This window comes from Asparagus officinalis, chromosome 7 (genome assembly GCF_001876935.1).
Source record: "Asparagus officinalis chromosome 7, Aspof.V1, whole genome shotgun sequence".
Classification (NCBI taxonomy): domain Eukaryota; kingdom Viridiplantae; phylum Streptophyta; class Magnoliopsida; order Asparagales; family Asparagaceae; genus Asparagus; species Asparagus officinalis.
In genome coordinates this window covers 86,215,126-86,228,243 of record NC_033800.1, presented here as the reverse complement: position 1 = coordinate 86,228,243, position 13,118 = coordinate 86,215,126, and the positions used below count along the sequence as shown (strand labels likewise).

General features: G+C 44.2%; 1 pseudogene; it reads right to left on the bottom strand.

Annotated features, from left to right (window-relative positions):
* Positions 3,460-5,601, bottom strand: LOC109847464 (annotated as a pseudogene).

The window sequence follows — 13,118 nt, the reverse complement described above, 5'->3', positions numbered from 1 at the left end:
ATGAAATATGTGAATTAATAGTAATAAATATTTCTTTTGTGATAAATAATCATATGTATATATGATTTATATGTTTTTTTGTATTTGAGAACCCATCAAGTGTTTCTATGTGAGAGATATTGAGTGAGATGACCAGCATGTTAAATGCCTAGCAGCAGGCATTTTTCTGCTGCGCGGTTGACCAACGCGGTCGACCGTGGCGGTCGACCGCGTCGGTCGACCGCACAACGGTCAGAAAGTTTTTTTTTCAGGTTTGGGTTTAATCGGGTTTCGGGTCGGGTTGTGGGTTTGGTATATAAGCTAATGTGCCCGAGAGAGCCTCCCTCAGACCTGAAACCAAAACCCTAGCCCCCCTCTCTTCCCCAAAACCCTAATCCTCTTTGTTTGGTGATTTGGGAGAAGCTCTTGAGGATTTGCAGTAGTTTTTGGTGGGATTCAGCGAAGGGAAACGTTCTCCTTCAGATCCAGAGATCCATTGCTCACCTGAGGTTTGGTGGGATTCAGCGAAGGGAAACGTTCTCCTTCAGATCCAGAGATCCATTGCTCACCTGAGGCGAGAATCATCTCGCCCAATCCCTCACCCCTATTTTCTATGGTTTTCTTTTGAGTTTTTATGAGTTTTGATGAGCCAAAATGGTAAATTTGTATAAAAATGAACTCTCTATTATATGGTTAGCAAGAATCAATGGTTTTGGGTTATAAAAGTCCACCAATGTTCCGTTTTATAAAGATCTAGATCTGAAATTTGCCTAAACAAGAGATAAATCATTTTTACTATTTTTAAAACGTTTTTGATTCGTTTCTCATGTATTTAGAATATTGGAAATGTAGATTTCAGGCTTGGGATTAGCTGTTTACGTTCTGTAGTATTTTTGAATCATTAGAACTCCTGTTATCGTAGGAGAATTGTCAAATTTCATTTCAGGTTTCGAGCTAACAGAAACCCAGATTTGGGTTTCTGTCCGCTTGGCGGTCGACCGGTGCGGTCGACCGCTGGGCTCGCTGTAGGGGCAGAAGTAGTCTGCGGTCGACCGCACCGGTCGACCGCGACGTTCTGCCGGTCAACCGAAATGCCTAGCGGTCGACCGCCAGGCTCATATCAGAGTGCGGTTGACCGAGTCGGTCGACCGCCACACTGTCTGTTACAAAATTCCTGTTTTGTGTATTTTGAGTATTTTACTCATGTTCGAGAGTTTGCCTGGATTATCTGACTTTGGTTTTTAGTCTCACTATGTGTCCATGCATGATAGATGACCTGAGGGTATAAATTGGGGACTTATACACTGATTTGAGTGTGGATTGATAAAAGTAGATTCACTACATATATCACAGCGATATTTTCACTATTCCACAGTCCTCGTGTTGGACTATAATCCATAGAAGTCCTCGTGTTGGACTATAATCCATTTCAGTCCTCGTGTTGGACATTTGCCACTTATTCCATGAGTTTGGAAGCTACAATATATAGTTCCTGTTTCGGACATAGTTCTTAACCCTGCATATGACTATTTTACAGCAGTTCGCGACATGATAATTATGTAGATTTTGACATAACACTTATGTAGGTTTTGACATGATATTCATGTAAGTAATAACATGATACTCATGTTGGCTATGTCATAGCACTGTAATTATGCTCTGGTGTTTGTCGTATTTCTTTTATTATTGTTACTGTACTAGAACCTTGGGTTTGGTATTTAGGAGCTTACAATTTGAGATGTAAGGTATATACATGAGGGTTTCCTTGTTTGGATTAGTTCGCTCGACGTACCTATTCTCGTGTTGTAAATTTCTAAATACTAATACCCTCTTTAGTAAGATCAATGATTTTAGATCTATTATGTATTATCTGTATTTTCTTATACAACGAGCCCTGTTCCCTTGGGGTTGGTTGTGATGTTACTCACTAGCGCTTTGACGCTCGTTGTCCCTCCCCCTTTCAGGTAACGAGCCAGGAGCCCGGAGAGTCGCAGGTTGACGGCGATGCATTTTAGCTTCAGCTGTCTAGCTAGTTATATATTTTCTCTTGGAGTTCCACAGTAGACTTGTGTTTAGACATTTGAGAGTCTTGTTCTAGAAGTTGTAAAGGCTGTGTGCCTTATTTCCTTCTTGTCATATATTTGTATTTGAGACTTGTTGAGTATTCCAGTTTATCTACTCAGATCTTGACTATATGTTTCTGTTTGTTGGATGATGAGACATTAAGTTGATTATTATCATTTCATCCATCTTCTTGTATTATCTTTTACTTGCTTTTGTACCTATACTTGTTGTTGACTCTACTAGATAGATGTTAATTGTGATGGTGAAACATGTTGTTGCACGGTGTGGTGCATGACAGGTTTGACATTCTTGGTTTCACCTTGGACTGCAGCCTTGTGTGAACCCAGGGGTGTCACAGTTTGAGAATAACTCTTAACGAGTTTAAGAACTCAAAGCGAGTATAAAACTCCTGTAAAAGAGTTAATTGGTCTAACCGAAATCGGTTTCAAGCCAAGATTTAAGCTCTTTGTTGCTAAAATTGAAGATGCTCTTGGTTGTTGAAGGATAAATGCCGATCTTCTTCTCCAAAAGCGCCTTTTTTGATCTTTCAAAATTCAAGATCTAAAAAAAAGATCCTCTCTTTACGCGATATTTTTTGATGCAAAAAGTCAATCCTGTTGCTAAAAAAATTCAGCCTCAAACTCTTTTGAGTTTTGTAGTATTTATAGGGGGATTAAGGGGTGTAACCGAACCCTTAATTTCTCCTAAGTGGGGCAAAAACCCTTTAGATCATGAGAAAATAGTTTTGAAACTGTTCATCACATGTTTGAACGAGTTAAACACCAAAACTGGTGTTCTGGGCACGAACTCTATGTCCAATGATTAGGATGCGGAGTTGAGATCTGCGTCATGGTAAAAAACGTAGTGGCTATACCGCGTTTTGAATTTAGAACATAGAGGTGGGCTTTGCGTTATGAATTGGAGAGATTGTTGATTTGTATATCTCTTTTGTCAGAGTGTTGTAAAGATCATCGTTTTGTAATCTTTGCTTTAGCTCCTTAAAATATGAGAGTCGTAAGATTGTAACTCTCATTGTTGTTTGTGAATACTATTGAATTAGAGCTTTCATCGATTGTCATGAAGATCGTTGAATTGTAATCCTTATTGATCTATGCGAAAATATTTAGATTGTAGCTTTCGTCTGTTGTCATGAAAGTCGTCTAATTGTAACTTTCATTGTCGAGTTGTTGATGTGGAAGTCGTCAGGTTGTAACTTCCATCATTGGTGTTTGATGGGGATTAACTATCTGTAGTGATTTTTAGATAGCCTACAGAACCCCCTCTAAAGTTTTTGAAAGTTCGTGGCTGTCTGGAACGAATTTTTAGAATACTTTGGATCCCAAACTAGTTTGAGATTTGTTGAATGATTATTCCCTACGTCTGTTTCGGAAACATCATGAACTTGGTTGCAGAAGTTTAGCTGAACAAGACCCACATGAGGGTATGTATGTTGCAACTCTGCTTGAAATCTTGCTTAGAATCTTCATTGGAATCAGGAGCAGCATTATTCTCAGCGGCTGCAATAGGGGCAATAGCAACAACAAACTTGCTTGGATCCTTGAGATACTCCTTCACCCTTTCAGCTTGTGGGAAAGGGTATTCAGTATCAACATCACTAGCAAGGATGTTCTTGTAGGCATTGACGAACATGTGAGGCATAGCTGTAAAGTTGGGTAAGAGAGAGCCATAGGCAACGAGGCAACCATAGAAACATCATTTGCAAACTTGTCAGCGAGGTCATCCTCAGTGAGGTTGAGCACCTCTGGGCCAAAGACAGATCCGTTGTCATAGACAGAGAGCGCCACAAACTCATATGAGAAGGACTTTATCCTAAGTTTGGCCAGGGTGGCAACCTCAGAGGAACCCACTTTATCTCCTTTCTTGATTAGCTCAGCAGGGGGTAATGATTTCAACAGTATCCTTGTTAATCTTAGTGGGAATGTTAAGCATTTGGAAAGAAGAGATCTGAGATGGATTCAACTCGGTGCTATCAACGACAATGATTAGAATCTGTCTTTACTCATCCAAGAGGCTGCATAGCTTCTTATCATAGGCTAGTTTCTTCTTGGCTTTTGTCACTTTAATGGCCGTTGCTAGCTTCTCTGTACAATAACCATAATGGCAGTGGCAGCTTGATGGGAGGGTTAAACGAAAAAACTTGACATCTGAAAGCTGAAACGCAAAATTGGTCCTTTGTGTTTAGAAGTTAAAACACAATGTTAAACCTTACGTTTGAAACTTGAAACGCAGGGTTAGGCCTGACATTTGAAAGCTAAAATGCAGGGTTAAACCTTGCATTTGGAACTTGAAAACACAGGGCTAAACCTTACATTTAGTAGTCTAATCGACTTAAGATGGGCGGGATTTTTGCCTAAAATCCCACTCTGATTTGACAACTCCAGCTGCCTATAAATAGACCGCCAAAGGTCAAATTAAAAGTCATTCGACTTTTTCTATTCTTCTTTAGTGAACGCTTAACGAAATTTTTTCAATTAATCTCTGTCAAACACTATTCATCTTCTCTAACAAGATTACAATGGCTACAAGGAAGAAGACCGTGTCGAAATCAAAGACACCCGTTGCAGTGGTTCAGGGTGCACCGTCGCCCTCGGTCGTCGGTGGCGCCACAACATAGGTGAGTGCGCCACCGCCACAAATCCCCTTCGTCGGCAGTAAGTGTTGAACTTCGGGACTGTAAGACTTGTTTCAACAAGTTCTGAGCTTTGAACAATGAGTAAAACTCGTTCTGTTATTATAACATAGAGGTGGACCTCTGTGTTTGGAATTTGAAATGCAGGACTCGACTTCGACGTTTAATTTTTGAAACGTAGGGTTTGACATATGCGTTTGATTTTTTGGAATGCAGGGTTTAACCTCTGCGCTTAATTTTTTAGAATGCAAGGTTCAACCTCTACATTTGATTTTTGAAATGCAGGGTTCGACCTCTGCATTTAATTTTTGAAATACAGGGTTCGATCTCTGCGTAGGGTTTGACCTCTGCATTTTAAACTAAGTCTTTTTAGACATTTTAGTTTCACACTAACTGATTGTTTTTTCTATTTGCAATGTGCTATACCAATGAGCCTCTTTCCTTCTACCATCACTTCGGCCATAAAGGTGGCACGGATTGTAAGATGACATTCAATCTATGCTAGGAACTCCCCATCTTCAAAGATACTATTACCCAAGCCTCTCCAGCAACATTCAGGGTCCTGGCTATAGATGCCAGATTTGAGAACGTAGATTGTAAGAAGTTTAAAAATCCGGCATTTCTGTTTGGAGACTCTATCGTAATTAAGAAGGATATCATATACGATGGGGATTACAAATGGTTAAGGAAGGTGAGGGGTCGTCGTCTCTTTCTACCCAACATGGAGAGAATGTTCCCTCTATCATACTTTCAGTGTGCTTCCATCCCGAGGCACATGCATTAGGATCTTGTCAAGGAGCTAGACGGGGTTGTAGTTGGTGCTCTGACTTTTCATGGCGTCCGCACCGTAGGTTATAACCGACAGTTGACAGCTCTAGGACCATGCTTGTTTTCAAAGGAATATCCATCGGTGAAGTGGCTAGTCTGGCTAACACTTTCATCAGAAGATTTATGGCGTTGAAAGGTGAATTCCCTGCACAAGTATTCAGGTCTCCTGGACGGGTGCATTCTACGAAGGCAGGATGGTGGACTCGGATGACGGAGTTTGTCTTGAATGAGCTTGAGACACCACTTACCAAATCTAGCCTTGGTTGTCCTGTGGTGGCCACCCGATATTGTATCGCTCAAAGCCACTATAATTTCTTCACCATATTAGAGCGGTACAACCTAGAAAACTACACTTTCTGCACTCCTGTTGGGGAGTTAGGTTTCGCCATCCTTGAAATGCATGACATTTCTGGTCTTTCTTTTGAGGAATTAACGTATGAAGAATTTATCTCGAGAGCAGCGAAACTCAAGATTTTGAGGAAGGCAAGCCCTGAGATCTATGACACTCTCTGGGAAGTAATGTGTCATTTTTATATCTGCACATAGATGACAGGGGAAAGAGAGAGTGGCATGAAACAAGTATCGTAAGCAGAATACCTGTTTTAAAATCTAACCCACAAGGGCGCTACCGTATCTAGTTTGATTGTGAGCACTCCGAAGGATATCCAAGCCCAGATCAATGATGCAACTGCTCACTATATCAATGAGGCCAGAGAGGACGTTTTCCTAGCTCAGACCGAGTTTGAGAGCTTCCATCATCAAGCGGCAATCCCTATATCAGATATGGCCCTGTTAGCTGGATTTCTAATGTTGTGGCTGAAGCGCTGTATTGTCCCCACATGCCAGTAGATGCCCTTGTAGCAGAAGAGGTGTACCCTACTATTCTTCTAGCCCATGGGAGGCTTTTAAACCCTCTCTTGGCAATGATAAGTTGTTTGCAACATGGTTTGCGAGAGCTGGCCCTTGATTTCATTCAAGTCAAGGAGATAGGTTTTGGTGAAAAGAAGAGCCTTACTACCCCGGACCCTCACGTACCGATGCCGTATACTTATCTAATAGCGTAGTACATCTCACAATGGCCTTCCCTGATGAGTGCGCCTCTTACTCAGGGCGATTCATTTATCCCACTTGTACAATGGCTTGAAGCAGCTACTTGGGAGGGGACCTATATGGTTAGGATTCACCACATTTTATCGAGAGATCTTAACTATCATGTCTTTCGCTGCTTCCCTGACTTCAAAGGCAGAGGGTATGGGCAAGTATTCCAAGATGTAGCAGGTGCTAATGGGTTCACTCAACTAAATGGTGGCGTTTTTCGCTGGTTTCTTAATATCAGGCCGGGTTATCTCCTCTTCCGTCATGGTGAGAAGTGTTTTATCGAGCCTTATCGACCATATAGGTTCGCTCGACAATTTGGGTATGACCAATTATACGTTGGGAATCCTAGGGCTCAACTTGTGGTTGTTGGTAATCTATATGAAGGAGCTAGAGCTTGGTATTATTTTGTCTTGGGTTGCACCGGGGCCAAATTTAGATTACCTCACAAGATGCCCAACTCCTTGGTTTCCATGGGTTTCTGTAATTGGTTCCATGCCGCTTCTCAGATGCCTGAGTACAAGTTGAATTTATCTGGTCTGAGAGAGATCAGAAAAATGTATGCCTCAAGAAGGGGGTCTAAGATGTCTCGTCTGAAGGGAATCAATGAGTATTTATCTTATGAGGAGGTGCTTGCTGAGGAGAAAGGAGACCAGGTATCCGAGGGAGCTCAAGTAGAAGAACCTCAGACAGCTGAAACTCCAAGAACAAGAGTAGCTGGAAAAAAGGTTCTTATTGCAGAGGAAGCTGGTCAACATGAGAATGTTGGACCCTAGAGGGGGGGGGGGGGGTTAGGGTTCGTTATCCTTGACGCGCGATGTGTTAACGAGGTTCGGCCCGCTGACCTACGTCCCCGCTCCCCACTCTCGAGGAGAAATCCACTAACACATCCGGTTTGGAAGCCGGAACTTCGTCTACACAGCGATCCCACAAGATCTCTCTCTCACTACACAGTTTGATCTCACAGATCACACTCCCTCACAGTAGATCTCCACAGATCTCAAACACACAGCAGCAGAAGAAAAAAAACAAGCAAGAACCTCTCTTTACACAAGCCCCTATAGCAAAGAGAAGAGTACTGAAGCTGGGAAGTGAAACACACTTGAAACAAGGAGAAAAACAGAGTTTTGAAAATTTTCTCAGGAAACAGAAAAAGCTCTCTGGTTTTCAAACGTTAGGGCTTAGAGGAAGAAGAAGAGGTCTGGGGATTTTATAGGAGAGTTTAAATCATTTTAAAACAAAAACAAATCTACCCAAATGAGATAATAATCTCTTCTTCAGACACTCATCACAGACTGTGCCAATCACTAACAAGTGAAAGCACAGGGTTCGAGGCAAACGACTGTTTTAAAAAAGTCGCGGCTGAACAGAGGCAAAAATCGGTTGACCGAAGAAAATATCGGTCGACCGAAAAATACCTTCGGTCGACCGACCGAAAAAATCGGTCGACCGCCAGCAGCTAAGGGATTTTGACAAAACATCCAGAGACTCATCGGTCGACCGGCACGGTCGACCAATTAAGGGTTGAGAAATTCGGTCGACCGTATCGGTCAACCGACGACACTCTGGAGACATAGTGAAGAAAGGTCATCGGATCGGTCGACCGGACCGGTCGACCGATTTCTGACATATTCTGAAATCAGGTTATTTGACCAACTTGAAATATTTGCAAAATATTCGTTTGACCTCTGAAAATTCTAAAACTTTATAAAATATTTTTAATACTAAAAACAAACTGTTTGGAAAAAGAATTTTGCAGATAGGTACTCATACTTATGAAAAATAGTGTTTTGTGAAAAACGCTTAAAAACACAAGTCTAAAAACGTGTGTGTGATTCCCAACAGCTTCAAGTAAACTCAGTGACTCTTTGCCTACATTGGTCGACCGAAAAATACCTTCGGTCGACCGACCGAAAAAATCGGTCGACCGCCAGCAGCTAAGGGATTTTGACAAAACATCCAGAGACTCATCGGTCGACCGGCACGGTCGACCGATTAAGGGTTGAGAAATTCAGGCGACCGTATCGGTCGACCGATGACACTCTGGAGACATAGTGAAGAAAGGTCATCTGATCGGTCGACCGGACCGGTCGACCGATTTCTGACATATTCTGAAATCAGGTTATTTGACCAACTTGAAATATTTGCAAAATATTCGTTTGACCTCTGAAAATTCTGAAACTTTGTAAAATATTTTTAATACTAAAAACAAACTGTTTGGAAAAAGAATTTTGCAGATAGGTACTCATACTTGTGAAAAATAGTGTTTTGTGAAAAACGCTTAAAACCACAAGTCTAAAAACGTGTGTGTGATTCCCAACAGCTTCAAGTAAACTCAGTGACTCTTTGCCTACATTCTAGCACTAGAGAGAAAAACAAAAGAAAGCTAATATCCTCATATAGAGAGCAATATACTTGAGCTTAGATATAGCTTGAATCGGATGAAGCTTTTGATCAAATTTGTCGTTCTTGAAATAATGTTGCTTCATCTCTTGGCCTCCTCCTCCTTTGGATATCTTCGTTGTAGCATATATTCCATCCATCCTCCGTTAATGGCACTAACGAGCTTGACAAATGATTTTACTACATTTACACTTAATAAGCTATTAGTACCGATAATGGTGGTTGTAAGAACATCATCAAAACATAAGGGCTAACAGAGAAACGTGCTCGTCGAAAATTGTTGGTTGAATCCCCTACTGTAGGCATATAAAATTGCTTATAGGTCCCTTAGCTCAGCTCGGTACAAACCGACAAACCAACGAGGCAACGAGATTGACTAATCGCACGCAAGCAACGGAATACGTCCATTCGCGTGCGGGATCAAGCCAAGTGTTCGAAGAGTCAACGAGTCATCCAACCAAGAGCATACTCGGACGAACCACGATCGAATCAAGATCGGTTTCGGACTCGAACTCAGAAGTGGATTTACTGCCAAATCAGGAATCCGACGGATAAATCAATCACAGAACCGAATCACAGATAGAACCAAGAGCGGAAAACGACGGAACAACACACCCGGAGGGGCTCGGCTCAAACCGAGCCACCTTAGGGTGGCTCGGCATGAGCGCCAGGCCAAGGCCGAACCACCCTGGGGTGGCTCGGCCCAGTGCTGGCCACCCAGAGGTGGCCGACACTGTTCCGTGCGCGGGCACAGTAAAGGGTGCCTATAAATAGGCCACTTGGTTCATTTGTTCAGAGGTTGGAAATTTTGGAGGCGAAGCTCTGCCGGATTCAAGACTCGAAACTTAAAAAAGATTGGAGCTTTGGGACTTCGGGGACTCACTCTTCCAGATCTGGTGCTCAGCGATCGTCAACGCCAAAAAAGGCAGGTGTTCGAGAGGACCGGATCTCAGATCTACGCAGACGTACTCCGGATCTAAGCTTGGTCTTAGATCCCGAGACTTGGACGATTGTTTCCTTGGTGAATCAATCCTTCCCGGCTATTATTTCCTTTGTGGAATAATACCCGTCGTACTGCTTAGATCTGATCGGATCTAGATCTCGCGGTGGTCCACGGATAAACCCCGGCGCAGGCAAAGAACCCACACAAAGCAAGAGACCGCAAAACAGGATCTTGCGATTCGTTCGACAAATAAGGAGAAAGTTGTAATCTTTTTATTTTTCTTTGATTTTCATTGTAACCGGATCTCACTCCTTCAGATCTGGTGCTCGGCGATCATCAACGTCAAATAAGGCAGGTGTTCGAGAGGACCGGATCTCAGATCTACGCAGACGTACTCCGGATCTAAGCTTGGTCTTAGATCCCGAGACTTGGACGATTGTTTCCTTGGTGAAACAATCCTCCCCGGCTATTATTTCCTTGGTGAAATAATACCCGTTGTACTGCGTAGATCCGACCGGATCTAGATCGCGCGGTGGTCCACGGCAAACAACCCCGGCGCAGGCAAAGAACCCACCAAAGCGAGCGACCGCAAAACAGGAGCTCGCGATTCGTTCGACAAACAAGGAAACAAAGTTGTAATTTTCATTTCTTTTCAATTTGATTTTCGTTGTAACCGGATCTTATAAAAAGACCGGATCTTTGTAATCGATAAACTATTACAAGAATTTGCAATGGAATCAATGATGAAGAAAACAATGATTTTTCCCGCGAACAATCTGGCGACCACAGTGGGAGCCGCCGATCTCGCTACCGAGATCGATGCGTCGTAGCCGCGGATTCCGATCCCGGTCGAGGAGGAGGTCGAGTATGAGTTCGACCAAGCCAAGTTCGAGGAGTACGTGTCCTCGTCCGGATCTACCTCCCCCCGCAAGTCCAAGTTCTCCTCCAGGAGAAAGGTTCGTTGGTATGAAGAAGTCGAAGCCACCAACGAAGATCTCGCCCCGGAAGATGTCAAAGTCGCATCGGGTGAGATTCCTCCAGTTTCCAACCAGGTCAGATCTGCTCTGGCCAACTCTTCTGCCACAGAGGGCGTGATGACTCTCTCGAAGAGAGCCCGCCAAAGGCAACGTCAATGCCTTGCGAAACGATTCGCAAAGGCCATGGAGTCAGTTGACGGGATCCGCTATAACGTGGATCTGAAGAACAAAAGAGGCAAACAGCCTCAACAACAGATGAACGGCCCCTCTTCCAAGCCGCCAACAATGGAATGGATCCGTGTCAAACGGAATCGTTCGACGCTGGAAGAATCAAACGGAACCGATCGACGCTGGAGGAGCGCATTCGCAAGCGCCGCGCACTATCAGCGCAGGCACGGGCTCAAGCTGAAGAAGCCCGTAGAAAGCTGCAGAAAGAGGTAGCCAAGAAGCCACCACCAACTCGCAAAGTTTGGAGGCCGAAGTCTGAAGCGGCGGGTCCGGACCAAGCTAAGTCGCTGAGAATTCCCATAGCTACTCCGGGAGATCATGCAGAATCCTCCCGAAGGAGAAAGCCAGTCTTGGAGCGCCTCGGTCCAATTCCCGACGAGAGAGGCAAAGCTCCAGTTCACGAGCGTTTGGGCCCGATGAAGAAGCCCAGAACGACTCAACACGCTGGGGGTCGCCGTCACCTCCAGTATAACAAAGAACTCAAGGCAGCTGTGCTCACCAACTTGCGCATCGAAGTCCAAGAGCACGCTGAAGTCTCGCGCCCACAAAGGTACGTTTCGAGGCGTGTAACTTTTAAAAACCCAAAGAAGGTAATCCAACCTCAGATGAAAACATTATCATCTGATAGTGATAGTGTTATACCTGAGAAGTCGTGCCCGCACATGATAGGTTACTCCGACTGTCAAAATGACGAGTTGTACTATCATGCTGGGGGTACGAATAGAACCAGGAAGAGGATTCCCCGAGAACAGGAAACTCAATGCCCCTGCTCCAAACTCATTCGGGCGGTATTGTCTGAATGCAACTGCATTAAGGCAGTCCCCGAAAGAGTTTTAGTTTTCGAAAGACTCAGTGCGGAGACGCCAAAACCAAAGCCTAGGCGTTCCCAACGAAGAAGAAGGATGGTTGAAGACGGAGAATTTCCGAGGGTCACCACCAACATGACCAGCAAGGGGACATCGGCACGGAATAATTTCGGGTCGATTCTGAAAGCATCCCGGCGTCTAACCCGTCTGCAGTCTGGAGCCATCGCACGAGGAACTTATGGTAGGGTTCGGACAAGAGTACCTTCAGAAGGTGAAGAGTCGGATACCTGCTCCGCAGTCGCATCAGATAATACAGTGTCCAGTGAGGGGGAACCCCGCGAGTCACTGATGATAAGCGCGGAACAAGTGGCCAAGATGCTCGAAGATGCCATAGCCAAACAACAGGAAAGCTTTAGGTTCGAGATGCAAATGGCCATGCAGACTATGAGAGAAATACATGAGCAACAAATGCAGGCATTGACGAACCAGCGAGGTGAACCAAGCCGCCGTAACCAGATTGTTCAGGAAGAGGAGCACACGGATAGGGATGAAGCTCACAATGCCAATAACCCTCCTGTCAATGCAGGGGGTGGTAACGAGGATGCCAACGAAGATACAAGTGAAGACTTGAAGATCAAAGATCTCGAGAGCAAAATCAACACATTGATCTCCGCTCAAGAGACGAAGAAAACAGGCATTCCCTGTCCATACCCAAGAGAGTGGGAATCGATCCCATATCCGGCGAAGTTCAATCTAATCAACTTCACGCCGTTCGATGGGAAGGGTTCCCCCACTCAGCATTTGATTTATTTCAAATCGCACCTGGGTATTATTTCCGGCAATGAGCCTCTGATGGTGCGGTCATTCGTCGGCACTCTTCGCGGAGCCGCCTTCGATTGGTATCGCCGCCTCAAGCCAAGTAGCGTGAACAGCTGGGACGATATGGAGACCATGTTCCTCGCCAACTTCTTCGACGACGACACCGAGATATCTATCGGATCATTGCTCGATGAGAAGCAGAAGGACGGGGAGTTAGTCGACACCTTCGTTAAAAGGTTCCGGAACAAAGCGATGAATTGTCGGGACCCGATCACCAATGAATTCATCCTCCAGACCTGCCACAACAACCTTTCGCTGGACGTGTT